Genomic DNA, 18,159 nt, shown 5'->3' on the forward strand with positions numbered 1-18,159 from the left:
ACTCGTCTATGGCGATATTCTTCCTGTGCTTCAACGGTCGGACGGCACCACTGCTGCAGCTTGGAGACCGTTTCCTCTTGCGGAGCGCATTGAAGTCCAGACGGAGCCGACCGAAGCGTTGGATGCGGTAACCAGCACAGGGCGCAGCTGGCGAGGCGCCCGATGAGGCTGCCTCGTGAGTGCCGGGCTGACAGGAGCCCTCGGGCTCCGCCTCATGATGACTTGCTAAGACCACGGAAGCGTCGGCCTCAGGAGCAGCGGATTGCGTCGCCCCCTCAGCTATCACCCGAGGACAAGAGTCACGGGCTCCCAAAGATGGCACCTCGGGAGCCTCGAGCGGTGTCGACGCGTCAGCACCAGCGCCTCGGGCCCCCAGCGGTGCTCGTCCCCTGCATCCACTCTCGGGGTGAGTTCGGTGCTGGTGGAAGGGAGGGGGACCATGGAGACAGGGTTCTCGTGGGGCCCTTCAAGGCTGACTGGACGCAGCCCCCATTCATCGAAGGTGGGCATCTGCCTCACAAACTCCACCCTGTTTGAGCAGCAGTACAAAAGACAACCATCCTAAGGCATATCGGCTGGCGAGGGGTCGCCCATCAGGACCTTGAGCACCATTCTTCATGCCTCGGGAGGAAGCCCTGACTCCTGAAGCCTCATGCGATCCTGGCAGCCGGACAAGGCCCACATCGGCAGGGAATGGCGTTGGAGTGGGGCGACACGGCGTCGGAGGAACTCCTTCACCACCATGGGCGCAGTCACGCTAAGATCTTTCAGCCTCTTCAATCGGAGCCAGACGAAGACAAGGCGGGAGTCCGCGAGCTTCTCGTGGCACCAGCCGGAGCTGGGAACAGCGGGTGCCGACGACGGCGAGAGCAGAGGGCTGAGCACGCCAACATCCACATACACCCATCGTGTCCTAAACCCGCTCACAGACGATGGGAGCTCAAAGTCAATTCCCGAGCCGGCCGTCGTGGCCACGGCCTGGAAGCTCAGGCATCCCGAGCTTTGCCGATGGCCAGTTAGGTGCAGCGAGAAGAAATGGCGTAGTAGGGCCATGGAAGGAGCAATGCCCACCATAGCCTCGCAGACGAAGGCGAAGACAACAAGAAGGGCGACTGATTGGGGACTGGCCCAGGTGCAACATATGGATCTGATAGTGGGAGAGCACGGCGTTGAAGAAGGCGGAGAAGGGAGGAATCAGGCCAGCCCACAAGGCGTCGATGAAGAATTGGACCTTAGTGGTTGTCCTGTCGACAGAGGCGCGGGATGCAGACCAGGCAGCCGTCATCCCCATTCATTGAAGGCAGCGGCGAGCGCGGGGCGCACCTTGTCCATGGCCTCCTGGTTGAGCACCAATGACCGGCCCACAACGGGTTCAATGGCCGGGGGTGGCCCGGTTGAAGACTGGGACTCCTTCTTTCCCTTCTCCGTTCGCCGAGGCGCCATGGCGACAAGGAGGGCCGAGCTCGAGATAGATTGGAAGAGGAGGTTACTGATTCGGAAGGGCAGGAGACTAGGAGGGGCGCGTCGCCAAGCAATGGGGGATAACTGTGTAAATCACGGTGGCCGCCTAACTAGGCGGATATCAAGGCTGCATGAGGAAGCGGGGCCGCCCACGTCCCATCGGTAGCCACGCGTCAACCGAGGCCGCATGCCATTGGGTCCCGCGGTGCTTCGCACTTGCCCCTTGGCTTCGCCTCGAAGCCAAGTCTGTGCGCGCCTTGGTCCAGGGGCCTACTGTCGGCGTTCTGGGAACGGGGGTCCCCAGACTTGCCTGCCTGCAGCCCACAGCGTGACTCCACCAACGGCCCTGTACGGCCCATCCTCACCAGCAAACACTCAAGACCCTCGCGAGGGTCTAAGCCTCGCGAGGCGGACGGCACAAGACCTCCTCAGGGGTGGCCTCACCAGGCTGGCTCGCGAGGAGCGGAGAGATCAAGGCAAGGGGCACCTCGTGAGGTCCCTGTGACGCAAGCCATGACGACCATGGCCAGGCGGGCGCCAGCGCGCGCAGCGTCCTTGTTTCCTCTTTGGTGCTAAAGAGGCAAGCGCAGGTAAGGAGTCCCGAGGCATCAGATAAATGTTTCCATATGGGTGCAACAAGACCAAGACCAGCATGACGGCAGGATGGAGGTCACAGTGGAGCCCAAGACGACGTCACCACCAGAGCCTTTGGCAGGCGAAGACCACCTTTAGTCAGGATAACTTGTACTAGCTGCCCCCCTTCAAACTTGGCCGTTGTGGGATCCCTTCCCGCTCAATATTTGGGAAGAGGACCGGGGCCTCTATAAATGGGACTAGCCACCACCATATCGGGGGACGGATCATTTGGACCACCCCTGCACTCACCAGCTCACCGAACACAAGAATACCTCTCCTCAGGAGGCTGTTCTTCCCCTTTAACTGTTCATCCTCAGCCCAAGAGGCAATCCACCACACCAAACTGGATTAGTGTATTACACCACAACGGTGGCCCAAACCAGTATAAATCTTGTGTCCCTTTATTCTTTGGGTTCGTTGAGCTAGGCCGCGAGATCGTGGAGCATGTGAGCTAGGGGGAGGAGAGATCTTCGTGCGCACCCCAGTGTTCGAACCTTAAGGGTTTTGCCGGAACCCGAGATCCAACACACGCGTAGAGCGGCTCAACAGCGAGGGGAGGAGCAGCACGGCGTGGCGTAGCGGAACCAGGGAGCAGGCGGCTCCCATAGCGGACGCGGCAGCTGGTGGCGGGTCAGAACAGCACGGGGCAACACAGGAGGCCTGTAAGGCAATTTGATGCTCGGCAGGAATGGCGAGGGCATGAGCAAGTGGCGAGCGTCGGACGGCGGCGTCTTAACGCAGAGAAGCGACCAAGCAGCGGAGGTGTGTCGATGGAGCACAACCGCAGCAGCGGTTCGACCGGGGCGGCCCAAGGTGGTCGACAGCTCGCGGTGAAGCAAGGGCGGCTCACGGCCGCGGCAGAAGCGACTCAGCGGTCGGCGGATTAATGGCGAGGCCACGAAGGCGATGGCGGTTCACGACCGCGGTTGAGATGGGCAGCGGCTCACAGGCGCAGACAGGGCCCTCGGACAGCAGCGGCTCATCACTGGCGCGGAAGGCCGACTCGGTTCCGACCACGATCGAGACGGCGGCTTGGCCATTGCGCGAGGCTACAACAGCGGGAGCGGCGACTCGCAGGTGAGGCCGGGCGCTTGGCGGCTTACAACGGCAGTTGGTTAGAGCATCTTCAACAGCCGCCCAACGCGCGTCGCGCTAAAAATCAGTATACAGCGCCGGGTCAGCCAGCTTTTGCACGTGGCGGTGCGCTGGCTCCAGCGGCCGCCGCAAAATAAAGCGCACCCGAGCCGCTCTAGCAGGCGCGCTATATTTCATCTTTTTTTCTTGACGCCTACTATTTGGGAGTACACATTTGGTTCCGATAGTACAAATGTGAGATAGTTCGTCACATAGCCTGCATCTAGGATACAAAATAGTGCATAGATAGTTCATAGTGTTCTCCTACGATAGATAGAAAAACAAAAAACTACTACTACTACTCGCCGTTCTCCGACTCGAACTCTGCCTCGGTGATGTCCTCCTCCGACGTCTGAGCGTAGGCGTCAAGGAACCGCTCGTCGCTGGAGTACCAGGATGACGCATCTCCTAGCGCGATGTTGTATTTAGTGACCGCCTTCGCGTTCGCTTATCCTCGCGATAGGCGGATCGCTCTTCCCTCCTCTCCTTCCTCTCCGCCCTCCTCTCGACGAAGAACTGTTCCTCGCTGATGATGTCTTGTGGGAAGCGTTGGCGCCACAGCGCCATGGCTTCCTCGTCCACCTCGGCCTGGCTGAGACGACGCTCCCTCCTTCGGTTCTCGCGACGATCCTCGTCGGTGATAAGCCGCGGGGGAGGCGCCAACTCTTGTGCCTGGTCCCGTGTCGCCACATCCGTGAAGTTCAGGTCCCAACGGGACCGCCAGAGGCGCCACGCTGCAGCGTCGTACGCGCGGGCGCCATCCTGGGCAGTGTCGAAGGTTCCGAGGCCCAGGCGCATGCCGCCCGATCGAATCTCGGCGGAGTAGTTGCCCGCCGGACGCATGCGGACGCCGCGGTAGCCCGAAGCTCCCCGGCAGCGAGGCGGCATGGTGGCGCGGTGGTGGCGTGTCGGAGGCGAGGAGAGAAAGCGGTAGATGTAGCGTAGAGAGATCGCAGAGGGCGCTGTAATTTTATAGGCGCACCAGACGCGGTGCGCCAAATCTAGTGCGCGAGCTGCCGCCTTTTCCTGCCCACGCGCAATCGTTTCCCCCGCGCGCTAGTTTCTCGCCTCCGCTGGAGCGCGCAAAAACGTCCCGCGCGCGCTAAAATGCCAGATTACCGCGTGCACGCGTCTTTTGGCGCGGCTGTTGGAGATGCTCTCAGCGGCCGTTGGCGGTAGACCACGTTAGAAGTGAATGCATCAGGCGGCTGATGTGGCCGTGAGTGGATGTGAGGTAAGGCCACGGAGGCGGCGGCTTCAAATCCAGGGCAAGACAAGGTGGCGCCGGCGACTGTCGGCGACATGGCGATTCATATAGGGTGGTCTCGCGGCAGAGACAAGGCCGTGACAGCGGAGGCGCGGTGGTTCGACGAAGCGAGTCGCAGGAAGAGTCCGAGCTCATGGTTTTCCTTTCCTTCGACTATTTTCTTTGACCTAGCTTGTACTAGTAATCTACTCACTGATTGATAGAACTCGACGGATCAACATCGGAAACTTTCTTTTATCCGTCTCGACGGAAACTGCTATTTGACAGATTGTAGGATTCGGCGTACAAACGAAATCAATCACCCATCGGTTTTGATGGGTCGCGTCGCGCCGGTGATGTACTGAGCGTCCAAACCCTAATCGTTGTATCTCAATCTGGTATATGCCACTTAGTTTTGCTCGTCGTGTAGATCCTTTACACCGGCTCTTTCATCCTTCCAATTACGAAAATTCTCGATCCCTAGAAAAGATCCCTCCAAAATCTTAATATCATCGTGCGCAGGTCCCATGGTGGGTGCCAACTATCGTGGTTTTGTCACGGCAGATGTCCTAGTGTGAGGACTTAGTCGTGAGGCCAACACATCTATGTAGTTGCTTGAGAGAGGTTGAGTGGGACAAGAGACGCGAGGTTTTTTACCCAGGTTCGGCCCCTCACGTTGGAGGTAAAATCCTACATCCGGCTTCATTGATATTGATCATGGTGCTCACGATTACAAGGGTGCTCTCTGGCTACCTCTCTCTCAAGAGATATTGACTTGTCTGTCTAAACTTGTCCCTCTTGGGATGCCCCGCCCCTCCTTATATAAGTTGAAGGGGCGGGTTACATGACTAGTCCTAGTAGAATTAGAATTACTCTATTACAAGTGGAGTCCTAGTCTTGCTTCCTTTGTAAGGGAATATTTCTTATGCCTTTCCTCTTAAGCCGGCCTACCATAACATGAGCCGGCCTTCTGGGTCTTGGCCCTTGTCATCTATCTGACCCGTCGTCGGGGTCATCAGAGAGTCGCCAGTCTTCTGGCGGGTTATCGATGAAGTGCCAAGTCTCGACTGGGTCATATACCCGGCCGGGTCATACCGCGGGGTATATCCTCGACAAAGAGTGAGTCCAATGCAACATTGTCCTTGTTAATTTCTACAGCAAGATCTAAACCAATATATGGGTTCAGTTAGTTTCTGAACTTAGTGTCTGTAGAACTTAGTTTCTGAACTTAATTTATGCAGTAGCAGATCACTATGTGTGCTTTCTAAACTCTTGTATCTATGATATCTATCTGTCTGTCTATCTATCTATCTATGATATGTATCTATCTGAATGTTTGTGGTCATGGTTTCTAGATGTTTTTTTTCTCATAGTAGCTCAATCTTGTGCTCATAGTATCTAAAACTTTGTGCTCACTATGATGATGTAGGTGTCAATGCAAGGAACATAGTTGTGTTGTAGGTGCCAATGCAAAGATAAAATCTAAGTTTCAAACTTTTTTCAGTCAGCTTACTATAGTTCTTTCCTATCAGTATAGTTTGATTGGATAATGTATGAGCATTGCCAGCCTGAATATTGCAAGTTCTCTCCTAGCTAGGGACACTTGCTGCTTCAATCAACACAATTTGAACATTAAATTGAGCACACCTACTGACACTTCACATCAGTCAAAATCACTTAAACCCATGTACACTGACTCACTCCTTCTGTGGTCAACTTGTCGACTACATCACTCAACCCAAAATTAACTCATGTACACTGCACAACACCCTGCAAAATTCAGTAGTGGCATTTAGTGTTAGTTTCATTCAGTCCACAAGAATAATTCGACTACATCTATCAATCAGTGAAGTGACTAACCCTAGAATAATTAACCGTTTGGAAACCCTAAAATTCAGTCAAATATGACATGAAAATTCACTGACAAAAACAAAGATTCAGTTAACTGAATTGTGTTCTCATCTGATTCAGTCAAATGCATTCATTCAGCTAACTAAATGCATGTTGTGAACTGATTCAGTTAACTGCGCGCATTCACTTAACAACTAGGTTGAGTGACACACAACAATGATTCAATTAACACCTAGGTTCAGTCACAGAGAGCACGATTCAGTTAACTAGTTTGAATTAACACCTACGCACATTGAGAGATAGCAAGATTCAGTTAACTAGTTTGAATTAACACCTAGGCACAATGAGAGAGGGAGAAATATTCAGTTAGCTAGTTTGAATTAACACGTAGGTTTAGTCACAGAGAGCAAGATCCAGTTAACTAGTTTGAATTAACACCTAGGCACAGTGACAGAGAGCAAAGATTCAGTTAACAAGTTTCATTTAACACCTAGCCACAGTGAGAGAGAGCATATATTCAGTTAACAACTAGGTGTGACAACAAAGATTTTGTTGACTAGGTTTAGTTAACAATTTTGTGTAGTCACAAACAACAATACTCAGTTAACTGCACAAGTTCACAACAAGATTCCGTTAACAACAAAATTTGCTAGAATTCCAGCAAACCCTTGTTTCCAGATCTGGAACACTAGATTTCCACAAACAAAATTTGCTACTATAGAGAGGGAGGCAGCTCATCGAGGGCTGGACCGGCACCATTTGACAGAAGCTCAACGAATTTTGCTCTAAATGTGGCGACTATGAAAACTCTGTGATGGATGAATTTGTTGTGGCCGCACAATCTTCCTCCTCGACGCAGTTGCCCCCTGCCACACAGGCCAGCCAAGGTGACTAGCTATGTTCACCACACCTTGCCCCCCACCAATCCCTCGCCGATGGATCCGGAGCCGCCACCGCCGCCCTGCCCGCGAGAAAGAGGAGAGAGATAGACGGTGAGGAATGGGAGTGATCGGCCATTAGCGGCGCGCCATCCATCAATGTCGGCCAATGCGTGATTGGCTACGTCAAAACGAGCTCAGAAATTGGATCAGTGTTTTGTTGCCACTGTCAAAATTTAGATGCGGTGCAAAGTGTCATGTTTTGTAAAGTGGTGGTTTTTCGAGAGTTATGAGTCGAAAGTGGTGGTTGTATGCATTTTTGGATAAATTTGGGGATTTTGGCTCAGAGCAAACCAGCTTCCAAAAAAATCCCTAGGGCACGTAGAGGAGAGATAAAGGTATATTTGGGGCGGATAGAGAATCCAACCTGTAATGGCCGCGTACTTGAGCACAAGTGTGTGTTCGCCGTCCAGCAGCACGGCTGCGTCCAGGACCTGCAACCCCAAAACCGACCAAAATCAAGGGGATCTGAGTGGTGACTGATGGGGAAAGAAAGAGGAATAGCATTAGGATAGAGGAGGGAATTAGGATCCAGTAGCATGCATCAAGCCTTGCTCGGCAGCAGCTGTTATTTGGAAGGCGACCTGTACATCAAAGCAGGGGACAGAGGAGTTTGAGGAAGAACGAAGGGCCTGTACTGCGTGTGCCATTTGGTGTTCCGGCTAGTACTAGTACTTGTGTTTGTTGGTACAAGACTAGTAGAGGGAAGAGACACGTATCGATGCAAAAATAAAAGAAATAAAAAATAAAACGTGTACTTGTAGACTAGTACTAATCAGCTAGGTCGGATATCTCTAGCTTCTAACGATAACTAATAATACAATCTTAGAGCATCTACAGTTCGAGTTGGCAAATCCGACCTCTCCCGCGAACGCGTCTGTCGGATATCGCTAGCTTCTAACCATAACTAATAATACAATCTTAGAGCATCTACAGCCGGACTTGGCAAATCCGACCCCTCAAACGCTCGTGGACATGCCTGAGCGCGTTCGTGGGCATTGACTGGACACCCCATAAATGTTGCGCCACACATGCACATACCGCAAATTCCGATCCTCAAATCCATGCAATGCATGAACGTCGTTCATACGATACAAATTGTTCGAATTTCAATGTTCGAAACAAAGCAAAGCAAATCATAGTTCAATAAACCGGACATGACAAAATAAAATCAATGTCCGAGCGCGACGGATGGCCTCGGATCACTGGCCAGGCGCCTGCTCTGAGCGAAATGCGTCCTGCTCCAGGCGGAATGCGTCTTGCTCGTCCTGCATCCGGGCTGCCTCCTCTGCCTGCATCTGGGCTGCCTACTCCACCTACATCCGGGCCGCCTCCTTCGCCTTCCGGGCCGTAGCCTCCCTCGCCGCCTCATACTTCCAATGGTTGTTAATCTCCATCTTCTTGTCCATAAGTCACTTCTTCGCATGCTCATCGAAGAGGGTTTCGTCCGCCAACATGATCCTAGCATCTTTCGTGTCCCATGCGAGTTGCACCTCTCATTCTCAAGCTCTATGTCGCCAAATGTCTTGGCCTTCTCGAGTTCCCATTTGAACCGAGCGCGGCGGAGGAGACAACTGATCCACCATGTCTGAACCTCCCTGGGACGCCGCCACCGCCTCCCTCTCTCGCCGCCAGCGTCGCCGCAACTTCCGGCAGACGTTCTCCACCTTGCAAGTCGCGACCGACGAAGCGACCATGCCGACGGATGAGGCGGATCTACGTCTCCGTCGCGGTGGTGTTGGTCGAGCTGGTCGACATCTCGGGCGGTGGATCGGGACCGCTGTTGAGGATTGGGAGCAATGGAGGAGGATGGCGAGGGTTCGGGCGCGGGAAAGGTTGAGGGCGGCGGGAGGAGGATGAGGGGTTTGGTGGATTTTGTGCAATTTGGGGTCGGGTCGGGTGTGCCCGGGCGCCCCATATCTGCCCCAAATTTGGGTTGGATATGAGGGGTGCCGATCAGCCCGGGCGTTTGAGGCCTGTTTAAAGAGCTTGTCTGGGTCAAAAAATCGTGACCAAACAGTGATTGGGCGGCCCGCCCGGGCATATAAGGCGGGTTTGAGGTGCTCGGTGGTAGATGCTCTTACTATAGAAATTATTGGAAAAAACATAATGATTAACCATACTACCACCACACTGTTGCACCGTGTTTTTCTGCTTCTATTTTAAATTCAATTTTGTTCTGGTGTAATATATTCGCCGAACTGCAGGGAACGAGTAAGGGCATCTCTAACGGAAACCAACAAATTTTCTCCCGGATCCATCTGCGGACAGGGAAGGACCAGTCCGCGGACACGGATGTGCGAGGACATCATCCAACGCTAGCCACATACATTCAACCTCCCTTTTTTTTCAAGTCTGCATGATCAAATAGCCGCATGCAAAGGGTACAGACATTCAAATAGCCGCATGCAGCATTAGTTCAATTTAAAAAAAAGTTCAAATATTACATCCCAACATTGTTGTCCCCTTTCACCGTCCACTGATGCTCAATCAAATCTTCCTTCAGCTGCTCATGAGTTGGTCAATGCCGAATTTGTTGACGCATTTGAATAAACTCTTTAAATGTGGCCGGATTTTGGTCCGGAAATTGGATAGGCTCACACATGTTCTCAAATTCCAGAGCTACGGCAACATCGTCACTCTCATCCTCGACGATCATGTTGTGCATGATCACACAACATGTCATCACCTCCCACAAGGTCTCCGGATCCCACTGTTTTGCAGGTCCATGAACAACTGCAGGACGGGCCTGTAGAACTCCAAATGCCCTCTTGACATCCTTACTATCTACCTGTCTTTGGACAAAGTGAGGTTTTTTCTGCCTAACTGGGTTTGAGATAGTCCTGACAAAGGTAGCCCATGGAGGATAGATACCGTCAATCAGATAGTAGCCCACGTTGTACTCATGTCCACTGACAATATAGTGGCAAGGAGAAGCTTTTCCTTCAGTCATCTTGTGTAACGCTCGGATAATTAAGATACAATATTCCCAATTTAATGGTGCCATGTCATCACATTACTGTTGCTAATCCTCATTTGATTCAAGGCATAATTCAAATCCTAATTTAAAATAAAGTCAAATAAATAAATAAATTCAAATGTCAAAACTAAAATGTTCAAATTGTTGTGAATAATAATTTGTTAATATTGGTGGAGAAACCAACTTTTTATAAAGTGGTTTATTGCTCTTAAATAATTAAAACAGTGGCATTAATAATTATTTAATTGCTTTTGAATTTATAAAAATACTAACCTATTTTATCTAGGTGCCAAACTAATTGTGGGCGTGACATAATTTATAATACTAACTAGGACAAATGCCCGTGCGTTGCACCGGGCTAGAAATGAAATATAACCTGCTCCACGTGTCATTATGCAACATTTTTAATCCAATTTTTACAAATGTATAAATAAGATTACACTAAGTTTTTTTTTGTACGATGAAATTTGGGCGTACCCTAGCAATGTTCATCATTACCTATTTCAGCTCCACACTTTCATTTCATTTGAAAAACACAAATGTTTTTATCAATCAACTTTGTTTTTTGTTGTTTAGAAAAACATGATTTTTTTTACTTTCATAAGGTGTTTTTTTTAAATCGAGAATATTTTTTAAAATGGTATCATTTTTATGGCGATGTTATATTTTTTTGAATATTATATTTTATTTGTAATTTTTTTACACTATTTTTTGGGCTTTGTCCATTCACATTTGGCCTACATATTAAGTCCAGCCTAAACTGCACCGACGCCAGCTGAGCTCCTCATCTCGTCTCCCCTCCGGCCGGCTCTCTTGGCCTCTCCATGGGTTCTAGAAAAAACAGTGAAAGCCCCAAAACACAAAAGCACTCACATCTAGCGACATGAAGCAATACACGTCCCTTCCCTTCTCTCTAGCAAGTAGTAGTGGTTTTACTAAACAAAATCTAACAATCGAACACTGTATAAATTGCTACGGCAACCAAGTATAATCAATCAGAAACACGAATAGCAGCAGGGTCTCGATCCCTCTCACTTTCTCTCTACTTCTTTCTTAATTCTCTGGCAAAACAACACGCAGCAACAGCAGCATATGCAAGCACATAGTAGCAGCCTCCTCTCAATTTCTCTCAATGGGTTCTAGAAACATTCCATGGCAGTAACTCTTGTATGTAATCTTATGTAAATTCTGTTCCATTTGTTGTTTATAGAACCCAATAAAGGTCCCGTAAATGTACGCACAACAACAGCTGGCTTGTTTTTCTATAGTATGTATTACTGGACATTTCTACTGACGCTAGTACATAGCCTTGTTCTAACTTTGCATCAGTGTTGCTCTACTGTATAAAAATGATATCGTAAATGTACGCAATAAAGGTCCCGTAAATGTACGCAAGACAACAGCTGGCTTGTTTTTGCATCCATAGATTTCTGAGCGCACTTCGATCAACATAAGGGAATATCAAAATGATATCCGAATACATGCATTGTTACGGAAAATGAATATAGCCAAAATGGAGAGCCTGCACATAGCTCATTATGCCAAAAAGGATCTATAGAAGTACAGTACGTAAGCCATGGATCATAGCAAGAGTAGGTACCTGAAAATACATGAACTTAGAAAAAAGATCATGCACACCCGTCCATATGCAGGAGACGACTATAAAAACATGCAAGGAAATTTTTCAAGGTATATGTACAAAATTAGTTTGTGCCCCTTACTACATTAGTAAATGAATCAACTTCCCCCACAAAAAAAGTAAATGAATCAACTTCTTGCGATAACCAATAACATTTTAGGGAACTATCTCTTAGCTTGATAAGCACTATCAACATGTACATAACTTCAATATTTTATCACAGGGTACCAGACACTCAGATACATCAGTTCGAAATCAGTTGAACATGAGAAATATTTGTGCAGAACACTCATATCAAATTCAGAACAACATACTCAGTTGTATGTGATCTTACTTGCGAAATCATAAATTCAGAACATGGTATCATATTCAGTTTTGCTACTGGGAAAGGCTTGTTACACTTCAGTATGCACAATAGTACATGCTTTAACCTGTCAAATATGTGTTGTCATAAACAAAGAAAAAATGTATTTCATTTGCCATGGAACTGCTTGAAATCGAAGATATGGATTATGGTGCAGCACACAAATCAAATTAGCATCACAGCTTAAACCGAGGTCTGTTTACGATCAGTCTGAAACTCGACTCGATAGGCTGAATATACACAATGAAACACAAATTTCAGTGAGATTCTCAGATTCACAGAGGAAAGTTGCTTGGAACTTTAACTGGAAAAAGGATCAAAGTTGAACATGAACTGGGAAAACATTCTAAAAGTTCAGACTGGGCATGCTAGTCTGCTGCTGTTGAAAACTGCCTGTATAACCAGGACAGAAACAACAACTAAAACAGGGGATTACATCCAGTGATTAGCTTTCATCAAGGGGATAAATACCTCTGGTGTAACCGCTGCAGGCGCCATTGTACGGCTCGACCGATGTTCTTGATAATGTCGAGCTAGATGGGGATGGAGGTGATGGCAATGGACCACAATCTATCTGATTATCTGATTTTGGCACAATCGATTCAAAACACTCAGAAACTGGAGTACATGTTGACATAGTTGGTGACATAGGTGATGGCTCCAGAACACTTGATTCAGAATTTTTTTCTTTTTTTGAAGGTCGGTTATCAAAGTCCTCTTCAATGTTCTGTGTAATATTAAGTTACAGTGCTGTCATCTATTTTCTGCAATCAGAACAAAAATAAAAGGTAAACCTCCAACCATTAGAAGCATCATCTGACAGTAGCTTTGTTTTAAGGAGATGAAAATATTACAATCCAGTATGTAGAAGGCAAAAGTATATAGAGATAAAATTTACCAATACATATGTGCATGTTTAAAAATTCTAGAATGAGAAAGTAAATCATATCAGCAAATGTGGTCTACCACACAGCATAAAGGAACTCTGTTGATTAAGTAGCTATATATGCGCATGTCAAAATATTCTAGGCTGCAAAACCATAAAAACAGGAAAGTTCAAGACACACATTATGATCCATTACATGAGAATTAATATGATCTTTTTGACATTTTATTTATCCTACATCTTTGTGAGACCCGCGGACTCAGCGCAGAACCTAATTTTTTTCCCTACATTTACATTCTCAAACAGAACTGCATTTTTCTAGTTGTCAAAATACAGTGAGCAGTAATTTTTCGTAAACATCATGCCCTGTTGAATATAATTGAGACCCGTCCATCACTTATTTGTGAACTACTTTTGTTCTGGTCACCTATGTACTGAACTACTAAACACTCCTTACGAATTTACTCTGCTTCTTTCAAGTACAAACAAAATCCATTTATGTAGGAGTGCATGATGCGTTGCTTGTCAGTGAAATATAGTCTACTGTCGGCAATAGCTATATTTGCTGTAGTAAATTGACGATTTGACAAACATATGAGACCCATCAGATGCTTCAAAAGTACCTCAAAGTAGGTCTAGGCGACGGCTGATGGTCTTCCGGCAAAATCGGCGGAGGCGGTGGCAGATTGTCTTGCGGCGAAGTCGATGGAGACGATGGCGGTGAAGTCAAAGGAGACGATGGCTGCGAAGTCAACAGATATAGTATAAGACAATCATAAATTCGGCAAGGAGGAAGATCAGGGAATAGTAATGCGAATTATGCCACTATATATTTGAATTACATGGAGATCAATCACTCCAAAACCAAGTTTTCTGATATACAGACCGTTGTCTAGGCTTATTACATCAAAATGCACAGTTACCTAAAAAAGCAGTCCTATTTGTTCTTAGTTCTTTGAGTTGAACTTTTAGACATGGCATTTGATTTCTTGCATGGCTGATAACTATGATGATTGTGATTCTTGGCAATTCTAGTTTACTTCTCAGCTTGAAGAATATGCTCTCATCTTTTAAGTATAACCTTAATGTTCCTCACTATGCAATGATCCCAAAATATATACGAAAATGAGCATGTACTTCATGCTCTTCTAAATTTTCTTTCCCTGACAGAAGGGAAAACACCCAGCTTCTATTAGATAAAACAAAGTATTACAAGGTATATATGGAGAAAAGTGTCACAGTAATAGACGCATTGTACATGTACCAGGGCTCACATATGCAAACTAATATGAAGGGGATTCATACCTCCGGTGTAGTTGCCACAGGCAACATTGGACGGCTCAACGGATGTTCATTACTCATCTTAAGGGCCTGAAAAAAAATCAACTCCAAATCAAAATAAGCTTTTTGCAGACAGACATCAGTGTTGACTAAATCATAACTGTGAAAAAAATAGCTGATCATTCTTTTATTCTCTCAAGTGGCACCAGGCACTTAATTCTACTGAAAAATATGCAGATACACACTGGCCACATGCCTAGAGTAGTTAGCTCCACACAAACATTTGCATATAGGTCTTGAGCAACTGTAATGCAGTTTTGACAAATTGAGACATTGATTTAGCACAAAATATGTACATATACTTTATATGGGGCACTTATAAACATGCTACCAGGACAAAAACAAAATTAGTTACTAAGCAAAAAACATGGGTCTGTAACCCCAGAAACTACAGAGAGGAAATTTGTTTACACATCCTAATCCTGTTTTGCTAGGTGCAGCTAGCATATCTATTCTGCAAAGCTAATTCTTAACTGAAGAAAAAGCATAACCTAGGTGCAGCTAGCATATCTATATTCTGCAAAGCTAATTGTTAACTGAAGAAAAAGCATAATCGAGCAAGGGGACAGAAATAGTAACTACAACAGGGGAGTCGAAAACATTTTAACATCATAAAAGCATGAAAAAAATATGGTCTTTGAGATCGTCATCTTTGACACACAAATTTATGAGCCATACTGAGATACATAAGCATGATTTATACACAATAGTATCGATGCATGCATGAGCAAAGTAGCTTATGTATGTGTTGGGGAACGTAGCAGAATTTTAAAATTTTCTACGCATCACAATATCAATCTATGGAGTCATCTAGCAACGAGAGAGAGGAGTGCATCTACATACCCTTGTAGATCGCGAGCGGAAGCGTTCAAGAGAACGGGGTTGATGGAGTCGTACTCGTCGTGATCCAAATCACCGGTGACCGAGCGCCGAACGGACGGCACCTTCGCATTCAACACACGTACGGTTGGGGAAGACGTCTCCTCCTTCTTGATCCAGCAAGGGGGAAGGAGAGGTTGATGGAGATCTAGCAGCACGACGGTGTGGTGGTGGAAGCATCGGGGATCTCGGCAGGGCTTCGCCAAGCTCTCAGTGAGAGAGAGAGGTGTTACGAGGGGAGAGGGAGGCGCCAGGGGCTAGGGTGCGGCTCCCATGCGCCTCCCCACTATATATAGGGGTGGAGGGGGCTGGTTTCTTGCCTTCCAAGTCCATTGGGGCGTTGGCAAAGGTGGGGGAAAGAAATCCCATCATTTCCCTTGCCCACCGATTGTTATCCCCCCCTTTTAGGGATCTTGATCTTATCCCTTCGGGATATGATCTTATTCCTTCTAAGGGGGGATCTTGGTGCGCCTTGACCAGGGGTGTGGGGCCTTGCCCCCACTACCCACGTTCGTGTGGGTCCCCCCATGCAGGTGGGCCCCACTCCGGAACCTTCTAGAACCTTCCCAGTACAATACCGAAAAATCCTGAACATTTTCCGGTGGCCAAAATAGGACTTCCCATATATAAATATTTACCTCCGGACCATTCCGGAACTCCTCGTGACGTCCGGGATCTCATCCGGGACTCCGAACAACTTTCGGGTTACCGCATACTAATATCTCTACAACCCTAGCGTCACCGAACCTTAAGTGTGTAGACCCTACGGGTTCGGAAGACACGCAAACATGACAGAGACGACTCTCCGGTCAATAACCAACAGCGGGATCTGGATACCCATGTTGGCTCCCACATGTTCCACGATGATCTCATCGGATGAACCACGATTTCGAGGATTCAAGTAATCTCGTATACAATTCCCTTTGTCAATTGGTACGTTACTTGCCCGAGATTCGATCGTCGGTATCCCAATACCTCGTTCAATCTCGTTACCGGCAAGTCACTTTACTCGTACCGTAATGCATGATCCCGTGACCAACCACTTGGTCACATTGAGCTCATTATGATGATGCATTACTGAGTGGCCCCAGAGATACCTCTCCGCTTACACGGAGTGACAAATCCCAGTCTCAATTCGTGCCAACCCAACAGACACTTTCGGAGATACCCGTAGTGCACCTTTATAGCCACCCTGTTACGTTGTGACGTTTGGCACACCCAAAGCATTCCTACGGTATCCGGGAGTTGCACAATCTCATGGTCTAAGGAAATGATACTTGACATTAGAAAAGCTTTAGCATACGAACTACACGATCTTGTGCTAGGCTTAGGATTGGGTCTTGTCCATCACATCATTCTCCTAATGATGTGATCCTGTTATCAACGACATCCAATGTCCATGGTCATGAAACCGTAACCATCTATTGATCAACGAGCTAGTCAACTAGAGGCTTACTAGGGACATGGTGTTGTCTATGTATCCACACATGTATATGAGTTTTCTATCAATGCAATTCTAGCATGGATAATAAACGATTATCATGAACAAGGAAATATAATAATAACTAATTTATTATTGCCTCTAGAGCATATTTCCAACAGTCTCCCACTTGCACTAGAGTCAATAATCTAGTTCACATCGCCATGTGATTAACACTCACAGGTCACATCTCCATGTGACCAACATCCAAAGAGTTTACTAGAGTCAATAATCTAGTTCACATTACTATGTGATTAACACTCAATGAGTTCTGGGTTTGATCATGTTATGCTTGTGAGAGAGGTTGTAGTCAACGGGTCTGCAATATTCAGATCCCTATGTATTTCGCAAAACTTTATGTCATCTTGTAGATGCAGCTACTACGCTATATTTGGAGCCATTTCAAATAACTGTTCTACTATACGAATCCGGTTTACTCCACTCAGAGCTATCCGGATAGGTGTTAAGCTTGCATCGACGTAACTCTTTACGTCGAACTCTTTATCACCTCCATAACCGAGAAACATATCCTTATTCCTCTAAGGATAATTTTTTACCGCTATCTGGTGATCTACTCCTAGATCACCTTTGTACCCTCTTGCCAGACATGTGGCAAGGCACACATCAGGTGCGGTACTCAGCATGGCATACCGTATAGAGCCTATGACAAAAGCATAAGGGACGACCTTCGTCCTTCCTCTTTCTTCTGCCATGGTCGAGCTTTAAGTCTTAACTTCATACCTTACAACTCAGGCAAGAACTCCTTCTTTGACTGATCCATCTCGAACACCTTCAAGATCATGTCAAGGTATGTGCTCATTTGAAAGTACCATTAAGCGTTTTGATCTATCCTTATAGATCTTGATGCTCAATGTTCAAGTAGCTTAATCCAGGTTTTCCATTGAAAAACACTTTTCAAATAACCCTATATGCTTTCCAGAAATTCTACATCATTTCTGATCAACAATATGTCAACAACATATACTCATCAGAAATTCTATAGTGCTCCCACTCACTTCTTTGGAAATACAAGTTTCTCATAAACTTTGTATAAACCCAAAATCTTTGATCATCTTATCAAAGCATACATTCCAACTCCGAGATGCTTATTCCAGTCCTTAGAAGGGTTGCTGGAGCTTTGCATACTTGTTAGCATCTTTCAGGATTGTCAAAAGCTTCTGGTTTTATCACATACAACCTTTCCTCAAGAAAATCGTCGAGGAAACAATGTTTTGACATCCTATCTGCAAGATTTCATGCAGTAATTGCTAATATAATTCCAACAGACTCTCAGCATCGCTACGAGTGAGAAAGTCTCATCGTA

At 47.0% G+C, this 18,159-nt stretch overlaps 1 long non-coding RNA gene and 1 pseudogene across 1 annotated transcript; both read right to left on the reverse strand.

The window, feature by feature from the left end:
- Window positions 1–3,495: 3,495 nt before the first annotated feature.
- LOC147991967 (uncharacterized) lies at window positions 3,496–4,119 on the reverse strand (annotated as a pseudogene).
- Window positions 4,120–12,409: 8,290 nt separating this feature from the next.
- Window positions 12,410–14,724, reverse strand: LOC125522850 (uncharacterized). Its single transcript, XR_015614893.1, has 3 exons — window positions 14,441–14,724; window positions 13,759–13,877; window positions 12,410–13,013 (listed from the first exon to the last, which is right to left on the reverse strand). It is a non-coding gene; the product is annotated as an uncharacterized LOC125522850 (long non-coding RNA).
- Window positions 14,725–18,159: the final 3,435 nt, after the last annotated feature.

The sequence above is a fragment of the Triticum urartu genome, chromosome 1A (assembly GCF_056163025.1).
Source record: "Triticum urartu cultivar PI428250 chromosome 1A, HENAU_Tu73, whole genome shotgun sequence".
Classification (NCBI taxonomy): domain Eukaryota; kingdom Viridiplantae; phylum Streptophyta; class Magnoliopsida; order Poales; family Poaceae; genus Triticum; species Triticum urartu.